Source organism: Varroa jacobsoni, unplaced genomic scaffold (genome assembly GCF_002532875.2).
Source record: "Varroa jacobsoni isolate VJ856 unplaced genomic scaffold, vjacob_1.0 scaffold_1307, whole genome shotgun sequence".
NCBI classification, from domain to species: Eukaryota; Metazoa; Arthropoda; class Arachnida; order Mesostigmata; family Varroidae; genus Varroa; species Varroa jacobsoni.
The window spans coordinates 19,088-45,320 of record NW_019214209.1 but is presented as its reverse complement, the minus strand read 5'-3'; the positions used below and the strand labels follow the sequence as shown (position 1 = coordinate 45,320).

At 41.5% G+C, this 26,233-nt stretch overlaps 1 long non-coding RNA gene across 2 annotated transcripts in view; it reads left to right on the top strand.

Moving 5' to 3' along the window:
• The window catches only part of LOC111268672 (uncharacterized), a 30,429-nt gene extending 16,694 nt beyond the window's left edge, over positions 1–13,735 (top strand). For both annotated transcript variants that reach the window (XR_002685332.2, XR_002685333.2), the window contains 3 exons: positions 9,693–9,826; positions 10,023–10,213; positions 10,512–13,735. This is a non-coding gene — a long non-coding RNA (uncharacterized LOC111268672). The remainder of the gene's footprint in view (positions 1–9,692; positions 9,827–10,022; positions 10,214–10,511) is intronic.
• Positions 13,736–26,233: the final 12,498 nt, after the last annotated feature.

Below are 26,233 nucleotides of genomic sequence, written 5' to 3'. Positions count from 1 at the left end.
TATTCTTACATCGTCGGTGGCATCGTTTTTTTTTTTATCTAATGCCTGGGTTTTTCTTGACTGGAGTGAAAGTGCAAGCTGAATTTATCTCGTTGAGCGGTTTTTACTGTACCAAAAATAGAAAATGTTTCGTATTTTTTGACAAATCAAAAGGTTCTTTAAAACTAGTTACAGAAACTTTTAATATATTTATGCGCGTGACTTACTACTTGGCAACTTACGTAGTATCGAAGAAACCTTCAGTCCTGATATGGTCCTGATATGCCCGCTTTGCTTGAACTTCATTCATAATTTGTTTTTAGATAATGCTCAATGTTTCAGAATAACATTATATGCTACATGTTCTATTGACATACGTGATATTAGTGATTTCTAAGGGCAATCTCTTCAAGCTCATCAGAATCGAATTTTTAGGATCTTACTTGACATATATTTAGTTGTGCTGGAAGTAGGTAGTAGCAGATAAGCTAAAAAAATAGCAGAGAGACCGTAACGACGCTGCAGTGACTACGGCAACAACGTATAAAAACAAATAATTCAATATACACATGCTGTTATCATTAGCAAGATATTGCCATGATCACCCAGTAGAAATAATATCTTAAATCGAGCAGAAATAACTACAATTAATTGTTACGAAAGTGCTTGCGGCGCTTTCGTATAAAACTGGGCGTATTCGGCAGCGCGTGACAAAACAGAGCCCAAACAGAGACAAAAATAAACAAAAATTCAGTTATATTATTAACTCAATGTGACTGTTGGCTCTGCTTATAAGTCTGCCGTAGCATATCCTTCTTCCGGCAAAAATATTAAGGCTCGTGTCCTTTAACGGTGCCGCGCCACGATGCCATCGTAGAGCCTTTCTATATCACGGGGATGAAATGCGAGCTGTATATCAAAAAAAGGACGACAACAGGTAATGCGATGGGAGGACAAAATGAAGCTATGGAAAAATATGCTGAACCAAGAAATGGCGCCCTGACGGCGAGCGGTGGTGACTCTGGCGTAAGCACTGCTACCGTAAGGGAAACAACGTCGTGGCGTCCGGTTTTGATTGATGCCAAGCGGATTCGACGACCCGACGGGATAAGATTAAACAAAGCCCAACGAGAGGTGAGAGAGGCGGAATGGAGGTGACGTTAGTACCGAGGAGTCGTCGACTAAGATAGCGGCGATAAGACAGGAACTTATTGATTAGTCAGAAGAACGCTGCTATCGTCGTATTTGAAACCACCTCGACAAAAGAGCCTAGCGGCAATTTTTAAGTAGTGGAGGCGTATCATTCTATTAGCTAGATATTTGCTGGAACCATGTCCTCGACTTGTATGCGACGTGGCGTTGCAAACAGGCGACGTGGACGCAGATACAAGGAGACGCATACAATCGAAGTATATGATGATCCGGTCTGAGAAATCAGGTGATGTTAAGAGATTGGTGTAAAATGTGCAGAATACTTCAAAACAGACATGTGTAGGTATTGAACGGCCCTCGTACTGATCAATACAATAAGAAACCCCATACCTCTGCTGATCAAATGTTATTCGGGCTGAAGTGCGGTATTTTCTACGCACCGTAAAACTTGCGATTCAAGAAAACCGCTCAAGGATAATATAAAAATAACTCACTTTAAGAGTTACTTTAAGAACTTCAGAAACATCCGAGTTCAGAAAAGGCTTCAGTATTTGGCTAGCTAACATTGGGCAACTTTAAAAAGAACTAATTTGCACGGATACAGAGTCTTTGAATAGTTTAAAAGCGAGCGCGCTGACACGATAAGGAAAAAGCTTTAGACGAATATTTATAACTCGTTGGTAAATACTCAGAACTTATTTCTGTTAATATATATACGCGAACTGCTATCGGGAGCCACAAGACGAGCCGTGTTAATTCTATGGGACTTGTCTAACGCAGAGTAGCCACCAGTAAGCACGTGTATCAACAAGTGGCTATCTATCCCTATGTAGGAGCTTACAGGATATATCTGGCTTCTGTGCGGCCATACTACAGCTATGTTCATGATTAAAGGAAATATAGAATAAACGATTCAGAGCTATATGCGAATATCCTATGGGACAGTCCTGGCTGATTCTTTGAAACGCTTACTACCGAGCACCTTTAGAATCGCCTCATGAAGCATGATCTCGAAGATAATGATCGACGCTTTCAACTGAAGCTTCTCAATCGTCCAGTTGGCCAAAAGAATTCCCTATTAAGTTTTACTTTTCGAAAAGAGAACAGCGTGAAATGACACATACTTTTTGGCCTAATTCGAATAGAATAAAGGGCAAATTACTATTTTAGGCCATAAGGCGGTTAGACGTCTATTCGTCAGGTGAATAAAACGCTACCCTCAAAACAGGATATTCCGCATTTGGGTAAGTTCAATTTTGGGCAATCCTCTGTGGTGTTCAACCGGAATTTTGTAAAGGTCGTGCGTTATCCTCACATACTGAGAGCGAAGAAATTTCTCGATGTCTATAAAATCCGTACTAGCAACTGTAAATTGACTGTAGTTGACAGTAATGACAAAATGGCGAATTGGTATCACGGGCCCGAGGTACTCAGTCATATAAGGCGATGCCAGTATCCCAGCGTCTGCATTAAACGGCTGAACAATCCCGATCAAGCAGAAGAATCTTTTCGTGATTTTAGCGCAGTTATTGTCACATGTTTAGATTTTGCTAACTATAAAAGAGAAATATAGAAAATAATATGTGTTACTAAAGTCTGCTGTGCCATATTTATATGTGTTGTATTAAGGGAAAGACCTGAATTTCTCTGCCCAAATTTTGAAAAGCCTATTTATACCAAAACTTTTGTATATTTCAAGGTATGGTCGCGCCACATATGTAAGAACGTTAATAAAGTTAAAAAAGTGCAATCAAAGTTCTTGCACAAAAGTGCAGTGCGTTCAGTCATATGATTTTTCTCCCATCTCTAGTGGTCGTATGAAAAATCCGAGGGGTTATAATAGAGTACAATCGGTCGACTTTTTTTTGCAATACCGCCATCCCTAAACAAAGGTGCATTGAAATTAAAGAACTAGAAAAGGAATCGAAAGGGAACTTAAAAAAAAAATACTTTTCAGAGTCTTCAGCAGGTAGCGTCCGTATTTGTTTTCGCTAACACAATAATTCATAATATTATTAGTCATATTTACTTTTGATTCAATGTACAGAAACAACACGCCTCACGTGTGACGCCTCACTAGTTCTACTGTTCTAATCTGAATATAAGCAGGTTTTGTTTATATATCTAATAGTAATTCCTAATGACGGTGGCGGGTTTTTGAGATTAGTTTCCTAAAAAAAGCTTGCTTCAAGCTCCCTCCTTCTAATAAGGCCGATAGCGCCATCCGAATACAGCATGATAAGCGGTTCATGACGGTCGGTTATGCGGGAGCCTGACGTAGGCACCCCAAAAGTATCGGAATTGGCCCATGGATTAGCGTCTGTTCTTCCTTCTCGGGCGTCCGTCCGGTCCCCATTTGCTCGTTCGGATCTGTGCACACAGTTCGTGCAACTCCTGACACACCTCTTCCAGTGCATTACTATTGCTAGTAGTGTAAAAGAGCCCCTCTTAGTTGCCCTTGGTCTACGCTTGGCCTGTTACCATTTTGTTTCGTTGTTGCCATGCTTTACAAGCGGTCAGCCAGCCAGAACCGCTATCCTTCCTGTCTGAGCAATGTAGGTCACTGCTGTATGTGCTCAAATACAAATGTGCTCATCGGTCTATAAGTCTCTGTAAGGGGGTTTTTGTGCGTTCTTACTTCAGTTCGAGTAAGTCGCTCATTTCGGTGATCCTTTTTATTGCTGCACATTAGCGGGCATGTCCTTCTTGTCGTGTTGCTATCCTCTTGGCCCGTTTTGCCTTGCCTTACTCGATTGCCTTACTCTCACCGCCGGCAGCGGTGCACCTAGTTTCCTTACTGTAGTGTACGTCAATACGGCCAAAGCTTGCTTAAAAAGACAGCATGGATTTTCCGCCCTACCGTAGCGCCGCTTCGATTTGCAGCCGCTCCGCGCCTGCTTAGTTCCGTTATATCCCATCGTCCTAATATTGTCGTTTAGTTTGTTTTTCCGCTAGCTTGGCGCCTCGACGATAAAAAATATTATTACTATTATAATTGTTATCGTTATCACTATCACAAACGGTGGCCTAGCAGCGATTAGCACCGCTGTGATCTGGACGTTTGCGTGTGCATGTTCGTATATAGGGCTGTAGGCGATACACACTGACCCACTGATAGCCCGAGACTATAACAGTAGCTATAGAGGGGTAAGGATTGTCCTTATGGAAAGGAATCCGAAACGTCAATATGTGTTACATGACGTCGACATATATATATGCATCTGTTTAGTGGGCGGTATCTTACTCGCCTGGCACGAACAGGTAATGTAAAAAAAATCCTATGGATACAGAACTCGGCAAGTAATCGTGTTAATGTAATATTTGTTGTTTGTTGTTGTTGTGTTTTATGCAGGGGAAGGTTTGGTTTGGCATAATTAGAGACCCACATTTGAAAGAGTTTTGCATGAAATATGCTGTTTGTATAGACTGTTAATCCCATTAAAGGCGAACTTATAAGATAACATCGCTTATAGGAAAACTTGGTTTTTAAATATACATATATGTGTCACTATACGCCATGCTCCTTTCCGTGCCAAAAAGAGTTTGTGACACGTAGCAGAAGCTGAGCGATATCCTGTAGGCACGTGTACCTTAAGCGTACCCAGGCAGCTGATGAACTGTTCTGACCTAAAAAACGAACTAGTTCGAGTTAACTTCAAAAACCTTAGAAACAAACTCCCTAATTAATTCAGCGTTTAACTGAAAAATATCTACTTGCCTGCTATAGTTAAGACACTTGAAAACGCACATATAGTCCAAAAAATTTCCTAACGCGAACAATGGAGTATAACTACCCCGTCTTTCGTGTTTTCTATGTTAGAAGGTATTGTACAGCACTTTGTTTTATAATTATATTGTATTGAGTGGAGGGAACCACTCACACTCCTATCGTTGATATGTGAACGTGTCGAAGTGTTGTAGGTGTGTGTACATCTTTCACCCCCGATAGTCCGGATACAGGCTAAACGATAGAGTTGAACTATGGGGGAAGTTCCTAAAGCCAAATTCCTGTATATCTTTTATCTGCTACCTTCGTTCCCTGTTCTTACTTTGCATCTATTGTATCGTCCGTACAATGAGAAAAGAAACGAGAGAAATGATAAGGAAGGTACCAGTCTAGCGGGTGCACCACGTGAGACCAAAATTATTTTCCAGTATAATCGAATTCAACCCCACGGCTACTCTATGATAGCAGAAAGGACAAGCGAAAACCAGTGGCATTAGATCTTCACGACACTGACGATTTCGCTACAATCGCCTTCAGTGTCGTTTGCAGCCGGAGAACGGGGCCAATATGGTACTTAGGAGGATCAACAGCAGCTGTAATTCGAAAAGAAAAAGGAATGAATATATGCGTTCCGAGACGAGTAGGGAACAAAGAATTCATGTTAATAGCAGGTAAAACTAGGTTCTGGAACGATTGACGGCCAAGCTAGGCTTAGCCTAAAAAAAAGAAGATTGCTTCAAGATAAGCTAAACCATTGAGTTTAGTTTGGCGTAGTTTGAGTACCGGCACCAAGCAGTTAAAAAGACGGCGGCACTACCGTTCGACCGAGTTTTACAATGTTGGTTCCTCAGTCTCTCTTGGTAATGTCCACTGTCGTCCAATTGAGCCCTATACAGGCAAACTTTAGTAGAAGCAGCAACTGCACCCACAACGGCTAGCGAAGTCGAAGGCGTTCACCGCAAAAATATATCACGGATATACCTTATGCTTGTGCTTATGGCTTCAGCGGGATTGTTCGACCCCAGGCGCTACGGTTATGACAAGAGCTACGATGGTTTTGTTTGGATAGACCCCAGATTCTTCAGCGCTTAACACTGTCCATTCTTCATCTTTCCGCTGTCGTAACGGATGGGTCGGAGAGTGGGTGTCTCTAGCAGAGGTAGGCGCGCAAACAGCTGACGGATCTGAGAATAAAAAAAGCGTAGCCCACGTTACCATTACTAAAGTTCCTCATCCCGTTTGAACTGGTTTGACCTTTGAATTAACACAAACAGCCACCAATTAAGCTGAAAAATGAGACCCTATACGGAAGTTTATTACGAAGCCAACATCAAAGTTTTCGTCGGGAAAGATCGTCAAAATACGAATGTAGACAACCGGGTTTGCCCTGAGAAGGCAGAAAATGAAGCGGTCTTAAAAGAAACGCCTCTAAGAGAAAGAATCGGCCATACGAAAAGCTTGACGAGATCGTGGTTTAACAAAGGTATTTCAAAGACGCCTTGAAGACAAATTCTCGCCTGAATACTAATCTTCGAGGTCAGAAGCGTCAAAGGACAGTGAAGGGTCTTGTTTACTCAGCATGGGACAGTTGACGGCTGTCGTGGAGGGCGTTAGGGTCAGAAAGTATTGTTGATCCTAGCGTACACACACTTAAAATCCTACAGACGATACTCAGAAACTCACAGCTGAAAAGGCGAAAATGGCCGAAGACGCTGGTTAGGTTAGAGTAGTCAGCTCAGTCGAAAGGGTAGTTCTTTGCAGTTGATCTTAAACGACAGTGGACAGTGTGCGACTCACAACGCCCTTTGGCGGAGTGTTGACACATATTCAGCCTTAGGCGATGCTACGACTTCGTAAATGTCGAGACATGAGCGGAAAGCAGCTGAATTTTAAGTTCGGTTAACTTGACGAAAGAGCTACATGCGGAGATTAATAGAACATGTCGCAAATTACAAGCGACATAGGATAACAAAGGACGTAAAAGTTGAAAAAGGAAGATTCTATTCGTTTGCCTAGTAGAAATTAACGATTACACTCTTGCACAAGAGGGCCTTACCGCTGACTTTGTTACAGCGATGTGGTCATTGTTCGGCTTTGTCTTATAAGCCCCCCCCCCCCCCCCGCCACAAAAGCCAAAACAATTCGGAGAGCCCACGCATGATATATCTATCGAGCTTTCGACTAATTCATTTTCCGTTGTTTAAAGCGCCGGACAGACCTAGTCTTGGCCTGATGAACATAGAACTCACTTGTTTTCAAAGCGCGATCGGAATCCAGCTGTGGACGGCCTAGAAACTTATCCTAGCGTAACACTCGTGCTGTTCGTATTAGCACTGTTGTTGCACCTTTTTCTGCTATTGAATTTGCCTAAATAAAAATCAAAAATTTCACCGGACAATCCTGCGTTATTCAGTTATTTACTTTTTATTACACTGTTAGATAAGCATCGAAGCCTGCCATTAACACAAAAGATTTAGTGATGTGATTTTGGAGCAGTTTCCCATGCGTAGACATATAAATCTACAATATCATAGGGCAAATCTACATGATAGTAGTGAAAGACTGCGATACCTACCTACTGTTCTATTACATCGAGTTGATATATTGCGTGTTCATGAGCAGGTAATGAAATGCGTTGCTAACTTATGATTATTGATATGATCGCTATTAGCTGAGTTGTGCCACGCTTAGGAAATATGTTTATCTACTTCTTAGGAAGTGCTTCCTTTGGCTGAGCGTGCTTAGCCAGACAAGTTTTTTGTATCCAACAACTCTTCTGAACCCGTTGAAAATAATCTTATGCTAAACTTCATCATTGCAATTCAATTTTTATATTAACAACATTACTATAGTCTTATTGTTTGTGTACAGGCCCAGTGGGTACAGAAAATGGGGCTAGGCTCTCGCTTTTCCAAGGGAAAGAACGGGGACACAGCGAAGTTAATACACGGTAACCCGTTCCACGTAGATACATAGAAGCCAAGCTGGCTTTTGGAACCCATTCTATACGTACACATTTTTTAGTGCCTCAGAATTTTGGGTTACTATCCCCTTTCTATAGGATTCGCTGCGTTGTCGGTTGTTGTAACAGGTCGATGGGATGATATATTAAAACGAGCAAACACAGTTCTATGTACTTCTTAGGATTCTACTCTATGTATCTTGAATCAAATAGGTACGTGATTTACACCTCGCGCAAAACATAAAATTGTATGAAAACATATTGGACGGTCGTAAAAGCTTGTATAGCTTTCTTTCACATATGTACGGTTAGCAAAACAAAGCATATGTTAGAGTGTTAACCACTGTCGCTCAGTTTTATTTATATAAAATTATATATATAAAAAGAAGCTTATAAAAAGGCTTATAAAAAGAAGTCTTATCGTATGGCGAGTATAAATCCAATTTCCAATGCACAATACTGACCGAAACAGATAGCGCCCGTTTATTGTTTATCCGGAGATGAGCACTGCCACCATACCTTTATTGTTTTGTTATTTCATCACAATATAACACACATTTATTACAAAACAATATAAGTTGTTAACTCAAACAAACACAGTTCGGCCAGAATTTTCGATCTTCCAAAATGTTCCTCTACCTGTTTACGGTAGAAATTTAAAGTTTGCTCATGGATACTTCGTGTATGCATCTGCGTGCCTGTACGTTAGTAGACTGTAGCCGTCTAAGTGCTCCAGTAGGCTTCCATCGTCCAGGCGCGTTACCTCAATCCACCCCATTAGCAAATTGTTGCTTCGGCAAGAGCATCCAATCGCCGACTTGGCCCAGCCGCGAGAAGTAGTGAAGTCGGCAACGGGCGATCTGGTCTGCCTTCTCTTCTTTCGAGTTGGATGTTCTTTTCGATACATAGGTTCCTCTTACTTGACGCGCATCGGCCAGACAAGTGCACAGCGAAGTGCTTTGGCTAACTGAGAGTAATTAACGCGCAGGCCTTTCTATTTATCGCTTACTTTAGCCAATTTTTATTTCCAGGGATTCAAATAGCACAGCATTTTCCCAAAAAATGATTCAATCTTCTTTCCGAAAGCGACTTCTTTTTTTCTATTTCTAAGCAAGCCAGCGAGCGAGCCGACACTTATGCGCGGCGATAATGAGTCAGTAGCCAAAGCGGAAGCGGTTGCAGGGTTGTTCTGCTATGAACCCCACAGGGCGTATGCCCCGCTGTTGTCGGTGCGCGTTAAGATCGGCACAATTGTATGGCGAAAAAAGGGTAGTGCGAGCGATGGAGAGGTTTTTCTTTGTAACTTATAAAAATTATTCGTATACAATACGACTAACGGAGAACTGCAGTCCGTAACATAAACAAAAACAATTACTTTCATGCAAGTATAATTACGTCTTATGAGTAGAGATGCAACGTAATTCATGTTTCCTTTCTACTCCATTTAGGGAAGTGAAACTTTGGGGAGGACTTACACTTCTCAAAGTCTACTTTAAGAAGACGTTCCGGAGATTTGAAGGCTGACAAAACCTAAATAGTGCCGATTTTTAAATTTAGCTTATTTCGTTATTATTAGATAGTGACACTGAGCTGGCTATTAAAAATGCCGACTATAATGTTTTTTTTCAAGCGAATTATAATTATAATTATCTAACAACTAGTTAATAATCTGCTAGCCGGATGGGGAATTTCCGGTTAATTAAAAACAATCCAATTATCCTCATTTCATGTTTGCGTGAGTCAGATGTTCAAAGCGCTCGCAGCCAATTTGTCTCTAATAAGGTAAAATAATAGTTAGCTGTTCTATTCCAGGATGGTTAGCTTGGAAGATCGAGCGACACTAACAATTACTACGCCCTTGTTTTTCCCCAGATGAGCTATTTCTGTCGTTACACAATTTAGCAACAACAACAACAACACCAGACCGGTTTTTCCTGCACGAACAGGATACCGGAAAATTAACGCAACCGTCGATATATAAACACAGCAAAGGAGATGAATAACAGGTACGTCGATAAGAAAGCAAAGGCATGTTCCTCTAACTTTCTGGTACAGGAAGGCTGGCCAGGTAATTGACAGAGGCTGAAGTTCGCATAGTCATACTATTTTGCTATCTATCATATAGGGTAGAGCTGATCCGAAACACTTGGGAAAGGAAACTAATACGCGAAAAATACTGTCCTTCGAAAATAATATTTATAGCCTGTATCTACGATACTCGTTCATCAGCTGCCCGCTGCGTAGCGTGCATCTTTATTCGAGAAATGGGCGCGGATTATTTTGAAATTCGCGCATGCGAAACAAGTTCAGGCGACGCATAGGGTGTACGATCTCAAACCAAAGTGAGCGCTGAACATACAAGGAACGTCGAGTTATTTTACGTGGTATACTCGGTTGGTAAACGTTTTTTTTAAATATCTAAAAATAACAACCATTGTAAGCAACTAATAAGAAAACACGTAGATATAGGTCCTACGTGTCGCATCATGACACAGGTTGCCGTAGACTAGCTCACAGTGCTTCTCAAGCACGGGAAAATAATTCAATGAATTTATGATGGTAAGCACTCGTACGCATTCATATGTATTGTCCAAGGAAGTCCCTTCAATTATTAGCTAGTCGTCTACGAGGTCTCCAAGGGCATTCCGCTATTAATGTTTACCGCCTTCTTTGGGCCGTTCGATTTTCCAGTATCATCGTACATCTGAAGCACCACGAGGCGAACAAAACCATAGGTTGACTACTGAATAGAGACAAAAGACTAGAGCCCATTGAGACTCAAATTCTGTATCGGACCATCTCGACTTGCGTGTATCATGATGGTAAGCGGTCGTGGCGCTTACCGACGGCCTTCCATCAACTCCGTACGCGGCCTAGGGAATCGTCGTGGCATTGTTTATTTCTTCGTCCGTTCGCTTAATCGCTACAAGTCGTGGCGGCGTGGCCGTCACTATATTTATGAATCATCTAAACCATGAGCAAGAAAAGGTGGACACAAGGGTTCTTATGTTTCCGTATTCTAATTGGAATGCGTTGAGCATAGTTAGGAAAATATAACTAGGACAGCAGCGATGAAGGTTAAGACAGATGAGACCTGCGCTAGACCTGAGACAGCTCACATTGACAATTTCGATATAAATAGTATACACACCCTTTATGATAACAATGCGAGTGCTGGTAATTAAGTGTTTTTGGTCGACAGCTACGAGCTGATTTTGATAGTTCGTTGCCAATTCCATCGCCATATATTTAGATTTCTTCGTTCTTCGTTAAGCATTCTCATCTGCCTGCTAAGAGTGTCTGATGGCAATAAATGAGTGATATACGGGCAGATATGTTAATAGCTTTTCTGCACTTTGAACTTTCTATACTTGGGTAGTCTTCGTCGTTTACTTCGTTTACCGCCATCGTGCGCGGCGTAAAGTGTATCACGCTAGTCAACTTACATTTATGCATGTTTATCTAGGTTCGTTAGAGGATAATACTTAAAGTTTTGTCACTTCGAATTTCTATTACTACACCAGTTCCAGATATTGTACATTGCATCCAAATAAGTTATTCATCTGAATGTTTCGCATTGCGCTCAATAATACCTGCATAAGCATCTGCAAAAACTCGAAAAAAAAATCGCTTGTCCTGGAGTAAAAACAGTTTTTAAAAGATTGGATTTGTTCAAATGCAGGCTAAACGCTGGAATAATTTACAAAATCTGGCAGAATACGAATTACCAACGAAGATGTTACCCCATTCCAATTTATCCGTGAATCTACCTGAAGCTGATTAAACGGTGCTTTGCTCAGCGCTACCTGTTCAGATGCATAACTTTACTCTAGCGCTACTAACAGATAATCAGGTTCAACACGTGGCCATTATCGTCTATTATAGATCAACCAAGGAAGATAGGATGCTTCTCAACGAGATGTTACTGTCAGACTGTCTAAGGATGGTGGATTTGCTTCACTTTCAGCAAGCCATCACACCGTGGGCTGGCCTTGCCTATTGCGGCTGCGAAAGTGGCCTGCGTCCAGGCCAATAGGCCTACGTGAACCGAATATATACATGTAAATGCAGAGCCGGCTGGGCAGTGAGTCGGCCCATTGGGAGACTCATGTCAGGAACAAGATAGGCCTCGATCTTCTCTGCGTGCGTATGTACGTTCGGGTGTAGGCACTGTTTACTCCCTTAAGGGAACCACAACGAAATAACAAAGGCGCAATTAGGAAATAATAAGGAGTAGACTCACAAGGTTGTGCCACAATAATGTGGCTAAGCTTCTCAGAAGCTCTGTATGATGTTATTAAATGCGTGGTCCATTAATTCGAGGACGGTGGTGGCAATAAAAATTTTGATATTACGTACCTGTGCCGATTTGGACTGATCTATAGGAATATCGCTAAAATATCTTTTGATCAACAATCGGCATTATGAATTGCGCGTTTTTAATGTCTAATTGATTGTAATCTGATTGATTTAGAATGGTATTCTAAAAGCTGGAACGAAATTTAACAGGGGCATAGGTACTAGTAAAAGCTTCTGGTGAGTGAATGGCCAGATATCTTATTTTTCTATTTTGTTTACAATTTATATGTATGTATATATATATATATATATAGTACCTTATTGTTCGATTGCTATCCTTTAATCATCAATCAAAGATATACTAAGAAACGGAAGCGACTGAGAAATATCAGAAAATTTTCAGGACACCTATGACTGTTCCAAACCCAAAAAAATAAAAGCTAATGTGAAGTGACGAATTTAAATATGGGACAGGGCTTATTGCTGCACCTGCGGCAGTTGTTCCTTGTTTTAGGTCACTTGATGCGCTCTGAAGAACTCTCTTAAGGTAGCTAGCTAGTAAGAATTAAGCAGAGGTTAAACAACGGAATATGTTAGCCTAGCAGACAGCTGTTGACAGAAGAAAAGGTTCCAGTAGAAATGGAAAAGCAGAATTGCTTTGCTTTCTTTTGTACTTACGCAACCGCTTGGGCGCCCAAGCGAAATCCCATCCCAAGGTATCATTAGACTAAAACGTGTATGGCTTATTTTGAATATATGTTCTAATAACTAAGTTGCATGTTTAACTTCTATGAGCATGCTGAACACCGTGTCGTTGCAAACAGACCGCGTAGGGCGGAACAGAAGAAAGCTAACGATAAATGAAAACCTAAAAGATGTTATCGAACGCAAACAATACGTACGGATCATGCTCATTAGGATATGTTTACCATGGTAATGTCGCTGATAGTTAAAAGTGTAGGAAATTCTCATAAATGACACAGAGTTCCCTATTGGTGGCACTATCAACACGGTTCACCTAGATACTGCTCGTTCCGTCGAATAGCGTGTACGCTTGGACCGTCGTAAACGTTTTTACCATTATATAATATTATAGAGCATAGTCATGAGTTTAGTTTAAGAGGTAACTTTCGTAGCTTCTCAGGCACAACATACAAGTTGTAGTGAGATTCGCGAAGCATAACATTATTTCGAGCGAGTGAGAACTACGGGTGAGTAACGAGGAAGTTTAGAACGAGCGTATCCGCTTATTTTGATTACACGAAAAAGAAAAAAATCAACAAATGATCATATTATGTTTATGAGCATGGATTGAACATAGTGTTATGTTTTCATTATTACATGCAAAATACAATGCCCACCAAAACAAACCAGAGGCATTTGAAGGTCGCAGCTAGCATAAAAAATACGAAATGAAAGGTGCCAGCCATTCCATATTATATCGATTCATCTAAATGTGTCGAATTGAATGTGGGGTCGTCCGAACCGTATCAGTCAAAACAAAGCGCTACAGGGTATTCGGCCTACTAATTATGCTTGCGAACGGTTTATAGGACCTATATAGGAATTTTTCTTTATAGGAATTTTTCGAAATAAAATAACTCGTTTCCTTTTCACGCGTCTTTGGTATTATTTCATGAACGAAAACTCCTCCTGGCAACGGAGCACAACAAGGATTAATAACAACAAAGGTAGAACAATGTTCTAGCACTTACTGCCATAGCTAAAGCGTATTCTTTTTTACCCACTAACTTCATAAGCGCAGCAGAAAACTTAACGAAGGCCGGCTTCTCAAAGGGCAAAACATTCCTGAAAGAACTTCCTGTAGCCTAGGTTGTTCGCTTGCGGGCAAAAAAAGGTAGTTTTTGGTTTAGGTCGATGGCCTTCTTTCACAGCTTATAATATTGGTTTTGTATTACAGTGAAAAAACAGTACCTAGGTCGTTTGTTTTGAGGGCTAACTAGAATATTATCAGTTAAAAGCGCTGTCCTCTCACTCTGCCTCTCCTCGGGACATTGCCGGCGACCTCAACGCCCATTTCGACCAGCCGAACTCAAGTCGTACTATGGCCCTTCAAGACACGCATGCTACTTTTGGTTACTCGATTGTCAATTCCATCTTAGCACCAAATTTCCTAGGACATGCAGGAGGGTCCGTTATGGATACATTTGCGATGAGCGTAATCAGGCATTAGGTAAAGTCTCAGGATGAAAGTCATTGTTCCCACATATCGATAGCGATAGCTCTCACTGTCCTGGACGGACTATCAGACCCCAACATCCGCCGTGGCGCCTAAAAGTGGACAACCTCCTGGAACGCACTTACGAAGTTCTCTTTGTATTGGAATGCAAAAGTATGACCTCTCCGTCCGTTCGGAAGCATAAACCATAATTTAACTATACTTACAACCCTTCCCGGCGGGCCCAGATAACTTTTAGGCCGAGTTACCTTCAACCTCCGTTTTTAAAATTATTTGTCGAAAAGCGTATGTGTCATAAAGGTAACAATATCTTGAACGGCTGGAGATCCATTTGATCGTCAATGCAGAACATTAACTGTAAAAATGGCTAACGTACCACGGCTGGCTCGTTCAGTCAGCTACTCAGACTTCATAAATAACTTCTCAGAGATGCCAACGTCACGTAATACGATGCCACGCGCAATGCTCTCTTTCGCTGTAGCGTGAGAAAGGAGTGTCTCAATAGAACGCGATATCTTTCAACAGGACTTTATGGCACCGGAACTAAAGTAAGGGTCTGGACGCTTACGTAACGAAAAAACCTCCACTCCAGATCGAGCCTGTGACGACTATCTCAGTTTCGCGGTTGTTCTGGCACCGTGCTAAATGACACTATTTAATAAGTATTCACAGACATGGCGTCTAAAGACAAAGCTATGCTCACAGTCGCCGAGATAGCCCCTATGAATGTGCTTAACCTTCTTACTGCGATTGTACAAGATTATAGAAAAGCCATCAATAACGGAGTGTCTCAACGTCCGTCTTTCACACAGATAACGGGCCTGGCTTAGGGGAACAACACAAGCTCACTCTTATTCTGCATTTTGTTGATGTTTTTTTCTGATCAAATAGCAGAGCCGAGGAAACCAGACGAAATCATCTTGTATGCCGACGAATTGGTGATATAGAACCAGGTGCAGCAAGTTCTAGTCTGGGTTCGTGCGGCAAAAAGAGGTATGGGATTGACCGCAAATCTGATCAAGACGAGAGCAAAGAACTTTAGAGGGGAAGACAGGACGGCTACTACTGAGATTCTATACCTCGCCGGGTCGTCTCTTGCCTTTGTTAATCAGTTTCCGTACTTAGGGTTGGTCTTCTCCGCGAACGGCCCATGTGCGCCCCACTGAAGGATGTAGGAAGACAGTAATTGCTGGATGGGTGATCAAATCGTTTCATCGCTTGTATATCTCTAACCGCTCTCGGCTTATTCAACCTCAAGGTAGCTGTGAGAGGGTACGCGTTATTTAGTCAGAAGTCATGACGGAGAACGTCAAAAAATTAGTTCGCCTTAAAGTCTCCAGCATCAAAAGAGCACTTGGACCATACACAGTAATCCGAAATCGCTGCGCGTGTCTCCTAGCCGACTCATTACTGTTGTTCGAAGGCCCACGTCGTCGCTTTCAGCTCCCAGCAACGGAGGCGTTTAAGACCGACCATAAAAACCGGGACCGATAATTCGCGAACATTGGTGGTTATTTCATTGCTTTGAATGCGATGACAAACTAACTGCTCAGATATGTCGTCATTCCCTCTGCTATGCCTCAGTTCCAGCATGGACTCTGCAGGATACCAGGTCGCCCCAAGTGTGGCAGTACATATGGGCGTTTAAAATGCGGGTGAAATCGTAATTGATATCATATCGCTCGTGCTCAATTTTTAGGACATGTAGTAAACCTCTTAAATTTGTTAAACTCAGTAAGACTCGTACAACCTTTATGACAACTACATACATGTTTTTATCTATTTTCAGCAATGATAAGGAAATTAAATTCGATAAAAGTCGAACACCAAGGCTCATTGTATGATAGGTGATAATGCGTAATAGATTATTAAAGATGTTACATAGATTCTAAACTTTACTGTTTGTACTAGGTTAAGCGATTAATGCTTCTAAAAAGCTCAGCGGCATCGGACTACGTTTTACAGAGTTTTATATATGCCATATCCATTTTTATGTCGCTAGCGAGTTGTTTATCAAGTAAACGGTACGAATAGAAGTTTACTGTATACTTTTTTGTATTAGTACTAACTAATTCTGGTAAAGGCTGTCCGTGAAAATAGATACATTGATACGCACTATAACGATAGACGATAATCGAGCTTAGCTCGTATCTTACTCAATGTAATAAATTACGTCCGGTATTCCCCCTAAACCAAATGCCGACCGCAGACAGACATTTTCTGACCACAAAAGTTGCACGTTTCAGCCCATCATCTTGATTGAAAACTACCTCAAAGAATTGCAATGATTTTACAAATAAATGTCTAATAGATTCAGTATGATTCTCATTTCGACGAAGTAGAATTTTAAATTCTGAATGCCAGGACAGGTCCCTTGTGGCGCCAGTTGGCGACCTCTCCGCCCCTTCTGTCCTTATCGGAGCGCGGAGCTTGAGTCCACGCTTGAACTTCAATGAGGCGTAATCGCTAGCAGCGGCTGAGTGGGCGGATCGCAGGCCTGCAGTAAAGAGTTTGGGGCAAAAAAAAGAAAATATTGCCGCCTCCAGCTATCCTCTATATGAACGAAGTCGATTGGAAACACAAACAGTGTAAAAAAAGGATGGCAGAGAGATAACGACGTGAATAAACATCTCGCAGTCTCCAAGTCCCTGTAGAGTCCCAAGTCCCTTGAATGAGCGATTATCGATCGCCATTTGCGGATGATGGAGAAACAAATAATGCATTTAAACCAAGCACGAGTGACCCTTAGATAGAATAGAAACTTAGAATTAAATCGGCGGCATACGCCATGAACGTTATGTACTTGATGTGGTTGATTCGAAGGTGAGTGCAAGATTAAAGAAGATCTCTGAAGCTCGACAACGCATAAATTAGAAGATGGGATTTCAGATAGTGAGGTATACGCCACACAGGTAAAAATCGATGGTTTTCGGCCAGTTCTATCCAAGCAAGGTGAAAAATGTGTTTTACATGTGCAAAAAACTATATATAATATATTCTTAGCTAGACTCTATCAGGTTCAGTAGTCACACATTCAAACTATTTGTAAGAACATGTAGCATTATGTTTATAAAGCTAGGCTTCGTGGGTTAAATAAGGTTCCGAACCTAGGCCCAGACATAGGACCTTTTCTCCCTGATTTACTTCATGCGAGCGGGCTAAGCCAGTTTTCAGCTATTGGATTAAATTTCGCTTCAGGAAATTAATTAATAATAAAAATAGAAAGTAGAAAACAATAAAACTATGACTCCTATCAGTGATATTTGTATTTCTGCTATAAACACACACTTTTTTTTTGAAAAAAAGCATTTCCTAGTGCTATGGATACAAAGTGTATATTAAAAGTAGGTATTCTATTAATTTAGTGGTTTCGGAAAATTAATTCAATTTTCCCAGATCAATTTTGCCCTCATACTGACTATAGGTTGTTCATGTCGAACTGGTGCGAGACTTCTTGTAGGTTGGTCTAATCGCTGTCTAAGACAAAGACAGTTCTGGTGGCAATACGAATCCGCGCTCCCAGCGTCGTATTTGGATAAATGCAGTTCTAAATAGCCCTGCCCTTGTCACACATTCGTACTATCCTTCCCGTGGTACATGTTAAAATAAAATAAATATAAAAATTATAGATGTTTTCTACAGTGTACAGCGCTAGAAGGTACGCATCGACAAGTCGACAAAATCCAATATTATCTTTACGAACAGCAGTTCAAAGAAGGTGCTCGTTATCTAATTCATTCTGCGTTTTTCGATACCGTTATTTTGTACATTCGTATTATTCAGACGTGAGCTTTAGGTTTCATGTTTGGTGCTGCTGTTAACCATTATTTCATCGAAACAAAATGTGTTTACTCCCACTTTACGCGTTCTCATGTGGAAGGCTCCGCACAACGACGAAGACAAACGTTACGTGAAATATATCACTATTGGATTGTCAAAAAACTATCGACCGGTTCGAAGCCAGGGTGTAAGTTTTTTTCTTTTTTTTTGTTTTAAAATTATTTAACTAAATACGTATCACCTTGACTAGCGACCTTGTGCTGTTTTTCTAGAGACTTCACAGTCCCGTCGTTGTAGCATTTCTGTAGGCGAAAAAATTGCGACATGTGATCTTTGCATACCTTCATTGGGGGAATTCTGCAAAGGTCGAAAAAGGTGGTACTGTTATTGTAGAAAATCTGGACTTTGCAACAAAACTTTGTATGGCAATTTTTTTCTCAGGTAGCTAAATATGTATGTGATCCGGCATTGCTATGATGGAAGACGACGTATTTTCTGTTTCGATCCATGTTTTTTCAATGGCTTGTTGTAATCTTGTTGGTTGTTAACAATACAAATTCAATTCAATCATTCTGCCAGGCGGCAACTGACTCGTAACGTATGGTTCCTTTCCAATCCAGCCGAGCATATAGCATTACCTTCTTTGGCGTCAGTCTGGCTCTTCCGCAGATTTCAAAGTATATCTTTAAGTTTTTTGTTTTTTTTTTTTAGTTACACATTACTTCATATAACGATACGATTCACCCTTTGCTACTTCGCCTAAGCTGCTTTAGAAATGGCTCAATTTCGTTCTTATAGAGTTTTGCAGATGAAAATACAATGGAGCAAGTTATTCTGCCACACTCGTGTTGCACCCAAATATCGAGCCTTTTTTTTTTGTAGTCAGCTACCTCTAAATGGTAAAATAACATTATAAAATAATAAAAAATAAAATAAATGGTAACAAAAAAAAAATGAAACAGTTTTACTATTTCGTGATGCTTGTTTAGTTCCTTGGCGATATCATGGCTACCCAGGCGTCGGTCTTGATAAACTTTTGCAATAATTTAATCGATTTTTTCCGTAACACCAGAGAGCATCGTCCACGTTAGAATATCCACCTTTGGCCTCATAACGCATCTGGACCATACAAAGCACAATTTTTTTTATAGGCCTGGGCAACATTTGTGTTTTTATTGTAATAAAATATAGTTAACTTTTGAAAAATCTCACTCATATTCAGGTTCACTCATATTCAAGGCGCTCTATCTTAAATCTAAATAGAGGGATTTCAATAACTTGCGCTCATCAACTACTGTTAAATCTCGACTTTGAAATGACACTAACGCTGATCCGAAGCGACCTTCAAGTGCTTTAGCTGGAAAAACAGTAAATACTTTTCAACAACCTATTATACAAAATAGAATACCGAGTTAAGTTAACATAAGTTAAAATTTTATATATACCTTCAAATTTCACGAAAGCAACCTCTAGCTGATTATGAACAAAAAAATAACCGCATAGAGCGAATTCGAAAAGAAATAAAAGCTAATTTATTATATAAACCTAAAAAGCTTTATCGGATACGGCACTAACAGCTGTCTCCGTCAGTGTTCCGTTCACACACAAGTCAAAAAACAACAAGAGACGATGCCGCTACGACTTTGCTCACAAAATTTGTCTGGCGAGAACGTTCCGCGGGCATTTCCATGTGTAAATGATAGCAAACCCTGTAGGGTATACTGGGAGACTCTAGAATGTGAGAATATACGAGTAGTCATCTTATTCTGCTGCATAAGAATATCTATCCCACACCCTAGACATTTTTTTGTTTGGGCATTGTCGTCGACTCTGGCTGCCAAACGCACTAACTCACGTTAGCCTACATCGGGGGTTCGGTCCGACCCAGACCGACGGTTGACGATCCTGCTGCTAATGCCCAAGCAGTCAGACCCCCATGGGTGTCCTAGACTGCCTTGAGAGATCGGCAAGCCATTTCATACAATGCTAGATCCCTTTCCGCTTACATTTACAGTCTCTCTTGGTTGGTCGTCTTATACCAACCGTCTACTGACTAAATCAAGTCATATACAGACAAGTAGATAGGGAAATGCGACAAGAAACCCGATGGAACCATGTTGACTCGTCGCTCATCGCAGACTCGTCTTTTTCGGTTTTCTTTGTACTGTTGTGTCTCACGTAGTCATTGGTTCTCCTGCAACTGCTACTGCTCTTTATGAGCAGCCGTTCTAGACTATAGTTGATGCTGGTTCGGGTCACCATCGGCGGCTTTGAGAAGACAACAAACGAGCTTATCTTGCGAGGGCAAGTTGTCCGCCGACTGCTAGCCTGATGAAGAATGATGGCTACAGCAATCCGCTGATGTCACACTTACACGGTACATGCTTACTGGGTCTGAGCACTTGCGTCGTCAGATGAGCATCTCAGATAAGCTTGCCATTCTGTCCAACGGGCTTATCTGAAATACTAGTGCACGAACACTTGGCGAGCTCCTGCTTTCACTCGTTATCACTCTCTCTTATAAAGTCCATATTCTTCGACCCAGCCGTCAGCGCGGTGAGGGGACCTTGTTAGAGGCGACGCTGATGCCTGGGTTAGTCGGTTGTTTGACAAGAAAATGCGGACCCAGATAGAAATCAACAAAAGCGGAAAAATCTCCTACGTAAGGGTCGTATGATGACTGCATTATTTGTCTTATTTGATTGCCTTAGAATTATATCACATATAGTGACTGTCGATAGCTTAAAATTGGAGGTATTCTATACAATCAATATATACGTATTCGATGCACTTACGTCCGATTGGTTATCCATCACATATAGGGGACAAATATTTATTCTTTAATTGTTTATCGCATATTGCCGCCAACATAAATCCGTATAAAATAATAAGCGATTAGAAAATATATAAACCGCACCAAAGGTATCTCGAACGGAAAGTTTCTCGCAAAGAATAGCCTCGACTAACGACCGCGTCTACTTGAGGGATTTTTTTCTGGTCTGTGCGTAAAACAAAAGCAAAACCCGAGCTAAGGACATATGTTTGTTATGTATCCAGTTTTGAACAACAGGACGCTACCATTGACATCACCTGCTTGATCCTTTCGTCCTCTGGAAAAGACAACAGTCAGACAGAACCATACCTACGTTTCCACGCGTCAATAAGCCATTCGCCATCATCTGAGGAAGACCTAACTCAGCCTGGACTGGTTGTTCAGTACTCTTTGGACAGTAATGCCACGGAAAGCTACGTCGTTGCAATCGATTATTTCTTGCGACATCAAACGTCATCGTTGCCAATGGTTAGCATGCATTTCTTGCCAAACAGTTCCCTGTGGCAACCCATTCCTTTTGAAAATTTCGGATGTTAGGGTATTTCGGGGCTAGAGGATCTAAAGAAGTCCCAGGTCCGTTTTATTTAAGCCCTTTCTAGCTTCGCTGTGCCGATCCCAACAGCTAACTGAACGATGGCGCGACAACTATGTAAGCCCATATGCTACCGATGGCGGCAAGCAGGCGTACACCATCCGTACCCTATTGTTGGACACCATGGCACGCATACTGAACGGCTATACACCTGCCGGCACACTAGAACAAACTAGGAGGCAGAAAATGTAGGAAAACCAAGCACTGTCACCTTTTCATATATGGGCTGAACGGGCATGGACGCAGCGAACAGACGAAAATGAAGGGGTGTTTGAAAGGTAAATACTGCGTGCTGCCGAAAGGACGAACGAAAGACAGATACAGAGATAACCTAAACCTAAGAGAAGGCCGAAGCCGGCTAGCAAAACGAATGATGTACACAGAGGATCCCGCGATTGCTTCTAGTGCCAGGAGGCGGAGAGAAAAAAAGAATGAAAAAAGGAGCAACGCATATTCGGTTGATGCATACGATGCCTAGGGCGGAGGCTGGGGCAGCGTGCAAACTCTAATCGCGTATGTAGAAACGTCTGCCGCGTAAACCGCACACAACCCTTATACAACGCGCATGCACATGGAGAATGTTCATTTGTTATAGTCTAGGCCCTGTCGTGGCCCATAATACACGCAGGAGGAGGCTGCAGGCAAAACTAAACGTTCCTAGTACTGCGCCGTTATGACAACAACGATCCTATGCACCAATGTTTGAGCACCAGACATCGCATGCAGACAGGAAAGCAAAAATCAGGGAACAAACCAACCTGCTGCCAATCTAAATACAGAACATAGTACATCTGGTCCAGCACATTCGCTTCGTCCTACACCTTACAGCCCTCTTAGTCCTGCTCGTACACAACCAAGCAGCAGCAGCAGCAGTAGCAGATCGGCGTCGTTGCGTGACATCTTTTCTAAATGTATACTAACCCCTTGGGCAGCTTCAACAGGGACGGCACCAGCAGGCCCCGTGGCATGGCTATGTGTCTGGATATGGCTTAAGATGGCTTACTATTACTACAGCTACCTAAATCAGAAACTCACTGATGTTTGCCTGCGAACAGGCAGCATCACGTTCGTGATGTGGTCGTTTTCGCTAAAGGGTGTATCGAGCTTTGGGTGGAAGCGGGTTCTGATCTTGATTGAGACAACCGGTAGGAAAATAACTATCACGTCGTAAGAGTGTTGGAGAGAGATCTGTTGCGTTACTGCTTGATCTGTTTTATCTATCATAACCTTTGTGTATCTTGATAAGTCGAGTGTCAGTGATATACGAGTGATTTTGAACAACAATCATGCAAGAGCATAAACTGTATTTATATTCAATTAAAGTTGTGATAAATATAAATGTTGGATTTCACTGGTTCCCAGCTGAGCACTGATTGATTCCGAGCTTGCTCTAATGTGTTTCTAGAACGCACACTAACTAATTAGTTGAAGCTAGCGATCAAAGTCCTGTATAGAACAAGTACGACTTCTCCATCGAGTGACCATCACATCCAGGAAAGGTTTTCGTTAGTTATGTTGGTTAGTCTCTAGATTTAGGAAAAGAGTTTTGTCTAGGGTGCAAAAAGGAAAAAGACACAAAATGTAAAGCAAAGGGTGGAAAGAAAATGGCCGGTTGGATGACTAGCAGATGTTTGCATTCCCGCAAGAGAAATTCCGAAACGAATAAAGTTCGCCCTCTAAATGCAGGAAAAAAAGAGAGCACGGTGGTATAGTACTCAGTGTCCAGGAGTACCAGCCAGGATCAACCCCAATGGCGCTTAATTCTTCCATAAATATGCCCTAGCTACGCTACTAACAATCGAAAAACTGCGAACAGTAGATAGAACAGAAGATTTGCCAATATAGATAATGCTTAGTTAGATAAAAATATTTGTGCTTGATTATACAGTGATAATAGTTTCGAAAAGCTGACATAACCTACTGATTTAGGTTTTGGTTGATTTAGGCTTTGATACAAAAGAACATCGTCCTATTGCCTATTTTAAGAGCACTGATATCGATTTCAGTACAGAGTATCTATAGCATTAATCTTAAATTTTCGTCACTTTTAAGGAGACGAAAGTAAAACGAAAATGAGTAGATCTCTGCAGCACATGTGCTCGATAATTATTAATCATGCCACATCTTCACATTGATATTCATAGACTGATAGGCATAGTATGTAAATGTACGTATTCGTATACTCTTCTAAGTGAAAATGTCTATTTGTGACGTGACACTTAGGCTTTATCATGCGGCATCTTTACAAAATTAATTAAAAAAAAGTTTTTTTTTCTCAAACCTTGTGACTACTATCATTGACAATCAATTCCATTACAGCCCTATCATCTGAGCATCCAATTAAGGCGCATTACGTTTACACGTAACTATCTATTTCACACTGTTATCTATATATCAAAGCCTCATTATCATTTGCCGCATCGTTATCTCCTTGTCATCGTTATCGCAACGAGGATCACTCATTGTGATTACATATATCATATACATATTACGTATATTGTGCCCACAGTTGTACCGCAGACTCCCATCCTACATCAAAACCGGCATTAAGACACCAATCAGAAAAGATAGTGCAAACTAAGGCTTGAACACGCGGGCATAGCACACGACTAAGGAAAACTCTGATTTTGCGAGAACGGTGAGGGATGCTCGTGGCACGACCGTATCCGATATTAGAAGTTAGAAACGATCCTTAACCTCAACTCGGCGAGAACCATAGAAAGGAGGAGCGGCCTGCCAGATCCAGATCCTGATCCTGATACCATCTTCTCTCTGCACCCCCTCAGCCCCCGGCGCTCCCAAGCCGAGACTCTTATGAGGCCACTAACGCGGAAGACGCGAAGATCGCTGGGTTTTACGGACACTTTACGCGAGAGCAAAATGCGTGTGAAGGACCTATCTCACAGACATTTCATGTAGCGTAGCGTTTATAGCAGGAACAGCGGCATCGCTACTGCCGGGGAGCATTGGCGGCGGCGCTAGCAGCAGCAACCAAACCCATAACACACTTCGGTGGCAATTTAATTTACGTAACGGGGACTCTGACTGTCTGTCTGTTTGCCTGCCTCCTCCTCCTGCTGACTCTTTCCTGATAGCTAACGGTGCTGTAAGCCAGCGAAACGGCCGGTGAGTCCCTCCTCCCAGCCTGCTCGACCATTAAGCTGATGAGAAGAGGAGATCGCCATCAACAACGCGATCACCCGATATTCAGCTATGAGTACATATTACTACTACTACTACTACTGCTATTGCTATAACTGATGGCAGCCGCGGTCTCAGGACGAGTTTGACGACCTTTACCGCCAAGTGTATTCGGAGCAACAGGGCCTGTCTTGGAGTCGGGGCAAGTTTCCGGCTAACTACTGAATTTTGGTTTGAATTATGGGGGCAAGTTGGCTGGCTAAACAAGCTTGCGTATACATCAGTCGTTCGCTTCCGACAAATACATATAGCCAAAGAGACGAGACGGATGCAACAAGTAAGTCAGCAAAAAGCTCTATAAAATACTTGACCCGAACTCACCAGTGAGGCGAGAAATGGCCATTGATTTGTTTTTCATCTAACTGTTTAGGCATTGGGTGGGCGTGGATAGTAAAAGAGTTAGACGCCCACTTAGTCGGATGAATCAAAGATTAGTCAGCATGCATATATATATTACATGTTGAAATATATATGTAGCGTTACGGCGAACGGTAGGCATAAAAGAGTATCGACGTATAAAATGTAATGCTGTAGGATGCATTATATCTGGACTGCCCTACAGAATATGAACCTGAGGAGTTGAGCAATGCTACTAAACAGTCGCATTCGGTTATCCACAAAATCTGGGTCTTGGTGTTTAGTAATGTTAGCATCTAACATAACACAAACAAAAGATCTGTGGCCGAACGCGCTACTATTTCGACCGAAGTTTGATCAACGCTTGATATTTCGTTGTGCTTTTAATTCGCCTAATTTATTTCCTTATACCAATTGCCGAAAGGACAAGTCTTGCAAGCTTGTTCGTTCGATGCCAGCACGCAAAGCATCTCCATCGAAACGCTGGCATTCAAGTTCTCTTCGAGGCTAGCACTTCTCCATGGAAGTGGCAGAGATCGGCTTGAAGCTTATGAGAACATAACATTGTACCAAGTAATGCTGTGACCTTATCGAACTTTATGGTACTTATGTAAATATTGTATGATAGTCTTGCTGACGGGTGCCATAAGTCTGCTCATTTCAACAACAGTAATCCGGGTCAGAGTGGTCCTGGTATCTAAACATTATGTCCTTAATTAATGTAGTACACATCCCATTCATACATATCGTTTCTTACGAACCTACGAGAAATGTACGTGTACAATATTATTATTACAGTAGATGTAATAATTTGCATTTGGTGTGCCCTACGGAAATTAAAAGCATGAAATTTTTCAGGACAAACAACTGCGTCACGCTCAAAGTCTTCGATAAACATAATGTCAATAATAAACCATGCAAGTAAGATGATTCGTTAAGTGGGTCGGTCGTGCGTATTTTACAGCAAACAATTCCTTATGGCGGCTTGTAGATGTATACAAAATAAATAAACTGTTCAAATCTATTCCATTTAGTAAAGTTGATCCAAATCTATTGAGCTAGCTTTCATGGCGTTAGTATATTCAGTATGTCAGGTAACATACTTCAATTCAAGAAGTGAGTAACAACACGGACCCAGCATACCAACGTCC